General features: G+C 34.6%; 1 pseudogene; it reads left to right on the forward strand.

Moving 5' to 3' along the window:
* Positions 1-5,127: 5,127 nt before the first annotated feature.
* Positions 5,128-5,221, forward strand: LOC144283895 (U6 spliceosomal RNA; annotated as a pseudogene).
* The last annotated feature ends 6,235 nt before the right edge of the window (positions 5,222-11,456 follow it).

Here is an 11,456-nt window from a genome sequence, read left to right on the forward strand (position 1 = left end):
GCTTACTTATTAGTGAATGTATTAATGGATGAATAAATGAATATATTGTGTTGCTTTTATACTTTGGTTAAATCTATAGAGTAAATGGTCTCATCCTAAGCCTGCTCAATCTTAAGAAATGTTTGATTTGAGTATCAAAAAACATGCATCCAATCAGGATAATATTGTCCAACAATCTGCATATCAGGTTAAATACTGAATGCTATTATTTCCATGAGTCTATTTTTCAGTGATAATATCAGCCTGAGAAAAGCCCAGATATACCATATCTCTTATTCCTCATATAAAATTCTCAGTTACTCATGCTTAATAGCAACTACAAAATGAAAATTTCTCCCTCACCCCCAAAATGTCTGCATGGAATTGCAGAGAAAAAATGCAATGAACATAGGTATCTTAAATAGCTCTACATAAATAAGTAAAAAAGTAAAACTTAAAGTCTGTTTTCCCCCTCCAAAGGAATCCAAATTGATTTAGAGGAAAAATGACTTAACCCTGGAGAGTACCTGGGATGAGGAACACTTGGTGGCACATAGGAGAATTTCTCTGTTCATTGTGATTGTGTTAAATAAAGACCCTTAGCCAACAGAGACAAAATTTATGTACGCTTTTATAAAATAACAGGTAAAGAATTTTTTATATTGCTTATTATTCAAAAAACAAAAAAAGAAAGAAGAAAACCAGTTTTATTTTTATCTTATTTATTTATTTCTTTATTTTTTGAAAACCAGTTTTACATTGGAAATCTGTCCAGACTATACATTGGAAAGCTGTCCAGCCACCAAGGAGGGGGACAATCTCTTAAAGGAGTAGGAATTCAATTAAGCATTTCCTTTTAAGAAAATAAAAAGCATATATGTAGTTTATCAGAAGGCATGATAAAAGAAATATTTCAAGTGCATGAACATTTAGAGTTCTTTTTTTTTATTTCACCATAGCAACTTGACAAAAAAAAAAAAAAAGAAAAGAAAGAAAGAAAAGAAAAGAAAACCTACCCTGTTTTGAATCATGATTTCTTGCTCTGTGAAAGTGAGGTAAGAGGGCTTTAGCAAATCATGTGGAGATAGCTTTTTATCTGCAGGGATTGGGATGAAAGACCACCATAACAGCTCATTTTTATGAGCATACACGGTCTTTCAAGCAAGTACACGTTTTCATTTCCTTGCCTTCCAATTTGGATCATTTCACAGCACTCTAAGAGTTATCTGTGAAAGCCTTTCCTTGTCTAGAAATGGCTACCACTAATGCCATGAATAGGCCAATAGTCTCCTATAGCCTACAACAAACACCCTACCTCTAAGGAAAAAAATTGCCTCAAGTAAGTGCAATGCTTTCCTTTTTATTCTTTTTCATATTTCCATCATCTGAGTAAAACTGTCCTTTAAAACACTTCAAACTTGATCGTTTGAAGGGAAACCTGAGCATTCAATCAGTGAAGATGGAGTTTTTTTTCCCCAGAAAATTGTTTCTACCAGGAAGCGTATGACTGAAAGCTGTATCACTATAAAATTAAAAAAAAAAAAAAAAGGAAAAGAAAGAAAAAGAATTTACTGCTTACTCTGAGGTAAAATTCATATCAATTTATTTCAAGATAAATGTGAGTCTCCCAGAACAATACTATCAAAAAAGACCATTAACAGTCTGAGGTTAAGTGACTGGTAATTTTTAGCTTTACTATACTAATATATATGTACATACTATATAACCCAATGAATATTTAAAAAAATTTACTGAGGATAGGCAATAGCTGCCATGTAATTAAAGGTACATGTTGAAAATCTACATATGTGGAGGATTTGGGGACGATAGTAGTGGTGGCTATACAATCTTTTAATCCACCAAATCCCCACATAAAAACAAAGTACTTAGATGGCAAAATCAGTAAACCAGGACAACATTTAAAATAAAATTGGATAAGGGGCACCTGGCTGGTTCAGTTGAAGTATCTGCCTTCAGCTCAGGGGTTGATCCTGGAGTCCCTGGATCCAGCCCTGAGTGGTCAGGCTCCCTGCTCAGTGGGGAGTCAGCTTTTCCCTCACCCTTTGCCCCTCCTCCAGCTCTTGCATCTCCTGCTCTCCATCTCTCTCTCTCTCTCTCTCTCTCTCTTTCTTTTGCTTGCTTGCTCTCTTTCTAATAAATAAATAAAATGAAAATAGATAAATAGTTATCCCCATAAGCTCCAAAATATATGGGGCAGAGGCAAACCACCTACAACTTTAAAACTTCATGATATCTGCATCTCCAAAGGAGGAAGAGGAAGAAAGCAACAGAGTGGTGTCTTCAGAGTCTGAGAACAGGACACAAACTGCCAACAGATATTCACGAGAAAGCGGGGAGCAATGTGGGAACAGCAGCTGAGAGGAGGAGGAGTTTGTGAATGTAATGTCTCCCCTTCCAAGCAATACTGAACAAGCAGGAGCAGGGAACACCTGCTAACTCTCAGAAGTGGCCCTTCTAGGATAGGAACTCACACTGACAAGAAACTGCTGGAAGGGGAATCAAAATCACACAGGAGAGAAACAACAAGGAAAGGGGGAAGTGGGGAGAGTCCAGATCAAATCAAAGAAAGCACATTACCACATTTTTTAAACAACGTAAAAACCACATAAGAAGGAGCTCTGTAAAGTTATATAAACTTTCCTAAACCCTGCCTTAGAAAAATTCATTTCATATAAACTTGAGCAACATAAGTATCACGGTCATATCCCATAGAAAGTTATCATAAGAAAAAAGAGTGAAAAAAGGCAGAATAATGTACTGCAGACAATAAAAGCCTGCTGAAAAATATGCCCACAAAACAGAACAAAATTGTAACCTACTATTTCAAAACTAGCTAAGAAACATTAAGAAAATGCTATAAAACATGAAAGAAAAACAACATAAATCAGAACTAGAAAAGCTCAGAAACAATGTTCCATAACTCTGAATATAATTAGAAATAAGAAAAGAAAGAATTCCAAAAATGAGAAATAACATAAATAGGGAATAAAAGCAGCAGATGATAGCGTTAGCAAAATAAAAAAGTGAGAGAGAAAAACTTTAGAACTCAACAAGTAATGAAAGAAAAGAAGGAATCAAGAAAAAGTTAAAAATATTGAAGACAGGCAAAAAAAAAAAAAAAAAAAAAAGTCGAGCATATGGATAGTAGGAGAAGAAAGGAGATGAAACCAAAAGTAAGGAAACAGAACAAATACTAAATCCAGCCATTGCAGAAAAGTTTCTTAAAATAAAAGATGTAAAACGGCATATTGAAACTGTACATAGCATCACTGAGAAAATGAGCCATAACAACAAAGACATTCCAGTAAAATTAAGTGACTTTGAAAAGAAAGAAAGGGAGGGAGGAAAAAATCCTTTAGGTACCTACTAAAGGTAAGAGAGTACATGACTTATAAGGGAAAGAAAATGCAGTAACATATTTAAGATATTCAAGCAAAAGAAAAGCCAAGAATTATTTTTATCTAACAAAAGAGATTTTCAAGTTCAAAGGGCATAGGTGAATTCTTACCAGTGTGCAAAAATTCCACGAATATTGTTCCCTTGAGCCCTTACTGAGGATCTACCGGAGAATAACCTTCACACTAAGCAAACTGGCTAGAGAGACACTGATGTAAGGACTGGTAGCACACAAATACACAATGACCTGCACATGAAGACTTAAGTGAGGGACTGGGCCAGAGAATTTGGTATGAAATGCCTATATTCTCAGACAATGTAGGTATAGAACAGTTATTTAAAAATGGGAAATAACCCAGAGAGCAAAAGCAAGACAATGCTAATAATTCAGTTATCAGTGATTGTTATTTTAACACTATTGCATGGGCAGCCACAGATAGGAGAAAAATGAGCGATTATGAGATTTTCTATTCTTCTCCATGCCCTTAAAAACCACTGTTTTCAGTGATAAAGATGCAGACACAATTTTTAAAAAAAGCTTAAGCAAGACCCCTGAAGTCTGGAATTTGAGTTGGAAGTATCAGTCTGAACTTAGGTTAGGTAGTACAAGAGAGAAAAATAAAATAGAATCAAGGCAGAATATGGAGGATTACTCCTGTAAAGAGGAAGGTATAAGAAGATGACTCTTGGAAAGCTATGGAATGATGATAGGGTATGAGCCATGTCATAGCCGGGAACAGAGCAATCTCAAGCAGAGAGAGCGACAGGGAAAATGATCTTGAAGCTCGATGTTGGGCACATTGCTTCTGTCTGTAATTCCCATTCTCCTTTCGCAGACTAGAAAATTATTTCAATTTTTTTAAAGTTCATAAATCAAGACCTCAAATCTGAAAATATGAAAGTTTAGAAATAGATATCTTGACATGGAAAAGATTCACTATCAGAATGTGCTTTCTAAGATACTTGGAAAAAACCTGTCCAGAAAGTAATGGATTTTTTTCCTTTTAATTCATTCTTTTGCGCCTTCTACTTCAGAAGGAAAATTCTAACAAGGGACCCCAGTCTTTGTCTTTTCCCTTGATGGTCAGTGAATGTTAGGAGAGACAATGTGAAGTGAGTATAATGGACTCTGGAACTAGGACCCCGCCTGTGTCCCCTATTATTTTTATGACTGTGGACAGATAGTATGCCTAAAATCACTGTACCTCAATTTCTTCATCTATGCACTACCGAAAATAATAGCATTTACCTTATAGAGCTCTCATAAGGACTACATGAAATGCCACATGCAGAGAACTTAGAATGGCTTATGTGAGACCACAATAAATCATTCCTATTATTACCATAGTTGACGGACCATCACTAGACAGAGAAACTTCTATCTCAATACGATGTGAGTCAGAAGATGTGAGATCACATCCCAGCTCCAAAATGCACCAGTCCTTCCCCTTAATCGAGTTTCTTAAACCTTAGGAAATGTCTTCTTTCACTTACAAAATTTGTATTACAACTACATACTAAAACTAATATGAAAATTCAGTACATTTTAGTTGAATCTGGTTATTTATCTATCTATATATTACCTTAAATTCTTCCAAAATAAAGATTAAAGATGCATGCAATGTCCATCATAAAAATAAATTATAACATTTCCTTCCCCTATGTTCAGTAAAATATTAGGTGGCAATATTCTGCCAAAAATTAAAATTCTGAGAGTGCTTGATTTGGCAGTATTTATTGGAATGAAAATTGGAACAACTCAGTGAAGATTAGCATGGCTTTGCACAAGAATGACATGCAAATTTATCAAGTGTTCCTTGTTTTTAAAACTCATTGAACTGTACAGTTACAATGGGGAAATTTTATTTTATGCAAATTACATCTCAGCAAACCTGTCTTTAAAACTGTTTTAAGTTCAAAGTACCTGAGGAAAACTTGCCTTTTGGTTGATTTGCCAGACAAAGGATTTTTCCTGGGCCTATCACCTGCTCCCTCAAAATCCATGATTTCTCAAGGATGAGATACATGTTGATTATGGACATGTCTTCTCTTCGGGACTCCACTCTAGTGAAGGGCTGTGTTTAGTCCAATGTGAGGTCGTCTGTTACACATACAAGAGCACTACAGATGTAATCTTCAGTGTCTGCTTGGCTGGCCATATGCAAGGGGAGATGGAAATAAATCTTCCCTTCATGGTGCCTTCCTGAGTTGCATATAAGGATGGAAGGCAGGGTCCACCTACCATCCTTCTTACTAGTGTAAGGAAGTTAAAATAATTTCTACTTTAAAAGTTCACCAAAATTATTTCTTACATTTTAAAGCTCGCTGCCATCATTTGCTGGGGGAAAAAAAAATGAGCAGCTAAGCACATTTTTATGAAGAGAAAAATTACATACAGATTCCTCAGATAAATTTGTTAAGCTCTCATTTTTAACAGTGTTTTAGTTAATCTCATTTAACTAAATAACAGCAGTTCCCCAAAAACACTGTTCAAATTTCAGCTACCAGCATATATGAACTGTGAATGACTGCACGAAGAACAGTCAGTTCTTATCTCTTCCCGCCACAAATCACCACCAATAACAGATGCAAATCATGATCAGTGACAAATCATGTCATTTCTTTCAAAGTCCTTTTGTGATTGGTCACTGTATATCTGCTACTCATGCATAGACAACAAAACAGGCAGTTGTGCTGCCTCCTTATCTACCAGTGGTAGAGAGATGCAAAAGGCAAAATAATCTAGAACATTTAAAGCACTAATACTGGTGGGCAATACTTTGGATCACTCTAATTTTCTAGGGTACTTGCATGGAAATGTGAAAATTGCCTTTCTACCAACAAATATGACTTGATTTTTTTTTTTTTAAGATTTAGTTTATTTGAGAGAGAGCAGAGTGAGAGAGAGAGAGTAACACAGCAGGGATGAGGGGATGAGAGGCAGAGGGAGAGGGAGAAGCAGACTACTGAGGAGGGAGGCCAATGTGGAGCTGGATCCCAGGGTGCTGGGATAATGACCCCAGCCAAAGGCAGGCACTTAACCGACTGAGCAACCCAAGTGTCCCCAAACACAACTTGATTAATCTAGCTTCCGGACTGAGGAGGTATTTCAACTTTTAAAGCTTTTTATCTTAAATGGACTTTTGGACAGACTCCTGAAGCTATAACTGGAGATCATGTCATTTCTTTAGCTGAGTTTGGGAAGATATAAGACATAAAGCATGCAGCTGAGAATACTCAGGCATCATGGCAGGAAGCAAAATGCATGTGATATGGTAGAAACTTTTACTTCACTGTGGAAATAACTTTGCCAGGTCTGAATAGTACATAAATGACATTTTAGATGGAAGAGCTGACCACAGAAATGCCGACAATGCTGCTAACAGACTATGCATTTCCTTACTTCCAGAAGAACACAGTGAAGGTGAGCCTACTGGCATCAATGAGGAGGGCGCTGGTGAGGAAGATAAAGATGCCCCAGAGGAAGTGATGTGGGCATAAACACTTCACACTAAAGAAATCCTCGAAGATATTTCACGACATTGACAACACAAATAATATTGTCCTGAAAGCTGATCTAAACTTAGAAAAGAGTATAATAATTACTAAGCCATTAAAAAATACTCTATATCATAAGTCATACAATAAAAAGAAGGCAAGCACTGTTCAAACTGTTCTTGATAAGATTTTTACAAAAAAAACCCCCCAAAACAACAATTTTCTGTTTCTAATTTTTTAGCAACAGTGCACTAACGAATAGTTTTAGTATGTTGTTCATTTCTCTATAGATTTATAACCAAATAAGAGAATTTATAAATATTTTTGCAAAAAGAAATAGAAGTCATGAAACAAGCACTTTCTCCATTGTTTCAGAATCACTTTCCCAGTTTCAGCTTGTACGATCATTTTGTATGGTTCTGCACTACTGTGCAAAGTGAGGACCACCTGCATACCTCTCACATACATGATAGTTAGAAGCAGATATTTGCTTCAAGGTAAATATCATCTACACAAAGCCAACAGATGTGTCTTCAAGATATTGGAGCATTTAAGGGCCCCCGGGTGCTTAGTTAAGTGGCCGGCTCCTGATTTTGACCCAGGTCATGATCTCAGGGTCATGAGACTGAGCCCCGAGGTGGGTTCTGAGTGCTTGGTGTGAAGCCTGCTTAAAAATTCTCTTTTCCCTTCCTCATTTGCACCCTCTCAACCTCTGCTCACACTCTCTCATAAAAAATAAAAAAAAAATAAAAATAAAAAAAAATATATATATATATATGAGCATTTTTCTCAATTTTGGATATCAAAAAAAATAATTATTACAAAAAGTCATTATTTTTATTTAAAAATTATGAACTAACACGGAAATAGTTTTCTCTGCTGAAGGAACCATGGTCTTTGCTCTAAATTTCACTGGAAGAGGGTGAACTAAATAAGCTTTCCCAGAGTCCACCATGGGCCTTCGAACTTCAATTTGTGCTTCCTACCACACAGTAAATGTGATCAGACCTCAAATTGTTTTTCTTCTCACCCAGAGATTCTAAATTAACTACCATGATGTGTTGGTGTGAATTCAGTCTGTTTCTAAAGACTATTTACCTGCCAAGTCTATTCCCCTTCAGTTTATTGAGAACAACTCTCCATTCTCCATATTTTCTTTGATATTTATATTCTAAAATATCCTGATAAAAGTGATAACTATATAGGTTCCTACCACACAGGAACAAAAAGAAGTTGAGGTTAGCAGGCTTTAGACCAAATCAGCAGGCTTTTTAAGTAGACTCAAGGAAGAATTTGAAAACCATAGTATTTTAAACATTGAAGAAATTTATGAAAGAAGTATCTCTGGAATTATTTAAAAAACATTTCTCAAAATATTTTTCTTTGTTTATCAATGAGTTTGTAAGTATCAATTCAGCATCAAAAGTCTTGCTTAGCAACTTCTGCCCATGTTAATCTCTGTTAAAAGATAAACTGAGGCATATTAAAATTTCAAGCATTTATTTGAGTGTACACAGATTATAACTAGTCGGTGCCAAACCACAAGTGGTCAGGAGCACTCCCAGACAGAACAGGAGCTGCAGGAGAGGTTTTTATAGAAAAGATGCAGAAGCGAAGTGAGGAAACTGCTTGGCTATGACTTGAACAGCTGTAGCTGTTTTCTGTGGGAAAGTCTACTTGTCTGTCATTGGTTGCTCTTAAATTTCATTTTCTCAGATCAAAGCACATTGATTCCAGCTTAGGTTTTGTTTTGCTTAGGTAGACTGCCAATGCCGCCTCAGAGCTACCATGGTATAACGGCCTCCTTGTTTAGTTATTTTAACAGCACTCATGCCTAAAAACTAATAAATTAATAGTTACAGTGCAATGAATTTAAGGCAGAACTAGCAATAACATTTTAAATTTTAATCACCCTTTACAAGCATTCTGGTTTTATGTCCTTACATTAACTAAAAATAGTTTGCTCATTTCCATAGCTAAAGGTGAAGAGCACCTAAATTAACAAGAATATGTTCCCATGGGATCAAATTAGGGCTAGGGGGATCACTTCTTTAATCTCCTTAAGCCACTTATAACTGTGTCAACAGGGCACTGTCTTTTAAGCTTGACTCTGAAGCAGAGCCTGACTGTTCAGAAACTATAAGCAGACAATTGTTACATAAATCAGTTAAAATAATAACCAAAAGTGAAAAATATTTTACTACTGGGGTGTGTGTGTGTGTGTGTGTGTGTGTGTGTTTGTGTTTGTGTTTGGGGAGTATGGTTTCAAACAATTACATAACTGAATTACTCAGTGTTTGTGTTATTGTGTTGTTGTTGTTATTATTGTGTTGTGATCCTTGTTGCTGGTCTATTTTATGAAGTATCAGAGAATAGATTGAAAATTATTTTCTTTAGTGATGCTGGAAGTAGATGAAAAGTAAAAAAAAAAAAAAAAAAAAATCCAGAAATATGTGACCTCACTCCACAACAGAAAATGAAAATAATGCATATGTTCTTAAAGAAACAGATTACATGTGACCTGACTTGATTTAATTTATCAGTTCTTTTATTTCCCAACTAGTATCTACATAGAGATTCCTGACTTGGAATCTAAAGATGGAGAAATATTAATTTTATTGTGTATCTATTTATACCCTGCTAGCCACCAGAAGGAACTGAGACAACAATTATTTTTAAATTAATCTCTATACCAACATTTTGCTACAATGTGAATCAACATCCAATGAACCTATTTGAACCAACTCAAACTAAGTTCTAATACATACTTTCCCTTAATGAGGTAGCAAGTAATAGCATTATATCTTTCACTAACATTATTAATTAAAATTAAAAAGTGAACTCCTAACTCTGAGATTTTATGTACCTCAGAATCCCTAGTGGCACAATAGGCATATTAAATGAGAATCTTTAGAAATAGGGCTGGGCATATGTATTTTACCAAAACTTCACAGAGTTGATTGGGATGCATTCTGAAAGACGCTACACAAGATAAAAACGAAATAAATGGCATAGGTTCAACCTCAAGAAGTCGAGAATTTTGTTGGAGAAAGAATTTTAAAAATATTTTTAAAAATTAAACAGGACCGTATAAATGTATTATATTCATTCACTAAGAGATAAATTTTAAAGCTATTTTAAAATGACAATTGTTTGTTATGCTTGTTTATTTCCGATAACCCTTTCCTGATTATAAAGAAATGATCCTTATTGAAATGTATAATGGATTAAATAAATTAATGAACAGATAGAAATAGTACTGGAGATAAGGAATGTTAATGCACTGTCCTTCAGTATTTCTGTAAATACATATGTGATGGCTTGATTTTCCTGGAAGATTTTTTTCTCCCTTAACATTATATCATCATATCAAGAAAATTTCCTTTGGCATAAAATATTAAATTGAAGAGATATATGCATCCCTGTGTTTGTTACCACATTAATTACAATAGCTAAAATATGGAAGTAACCTAACTACCCATCAATAAATGAATGAATAAAGATGTGATGTGTATATATATATACACACACACACACAATGTAATAATACTGACCCATAAAAACGATTGAAATCTTGCCATTTGTGATAACATAGTTGGACCTAGTAGGTATGATGCTGAGTAAAATAAGTCAGAGAAAGGCAAATGCCATGTGATGTCACTTATATGTGCAATTTTAAAAAACAAAACACACAAGTACATAAACAAAAAAGGACAGAAACTCATAAATACAGAGAACAAACTGGTAGTTGCGAGGGTGGGGGAACAGGTGAAATAGGTGAAGGGGATAAAGAGACACAAACTTTCAGCTATAAAATAAATAAATCATAGGGATGAAAAGTACAGCTCTAAGGAATACAGTTAATATTGTAATAACTTTGTATGGTGACAGATGGTAACTACACTCATTGTGGTAAGCCTTTTGCAATGTATACAATTGTGAAATCATCATGCTGTACACCTAAAACCCATACTATATGTTAACCATATTTAAATTATAAATTAAAAAATTAAAAACAAAATAAATTTAAAAAAAGAAAATTTCCTTTGGCATGAGACTTCAAAAACATTATAAACAAGGCATTTGTCTACCACATGGAAGAACGAATTTATTGAACAATTTTTGTATCATTACTCATTTAAATGTTTAAGTTCTGCTGTTTTAAATAACACTATAATAAAAAATAACACTATGATAAATATTTTTAATGAATATTTGTACATATCTGATTATTTCCTCATAATACTTTTTGAATGAAACTGAAACAACAAAATGAAAATATGAAGGCGTTTACTGCCAAATTGTGTTTTAAATATTTTGCCAATTTGCACTCACATTAGCGGTGTTTGAGAATGCCAACACTGATTATTATCTTTTCATATCAGTGACAATTTGAAAGAAGGGAATGGTATTTGATTGATGTTTTAGTTTGCATTCCTTTCCTTACCAATGAAGATTGCTTCTTTTCTCATAGATTCTTTGGCTAAAAATATTTTTATATTCATTAGTAACCGTAAATTTAAAGGAAAACATTAAAGAAACTCTATCAAGATTATAAAGAG

The sequence above is a fragment of the Canis aureus genome, chromosome 14 (genome assembly GCF_053574225.1).
Source record: "Canis aureus isolate CA01 chromosome 14, VMU_Caureus_v.1.0, whole genome shotgun sequence".
Taxonomy (NCBI): Eukaryota; Metazoa; Chordata; class Mammalia; order Carnivora; family Canidae; genus Canis; species Canis aureus.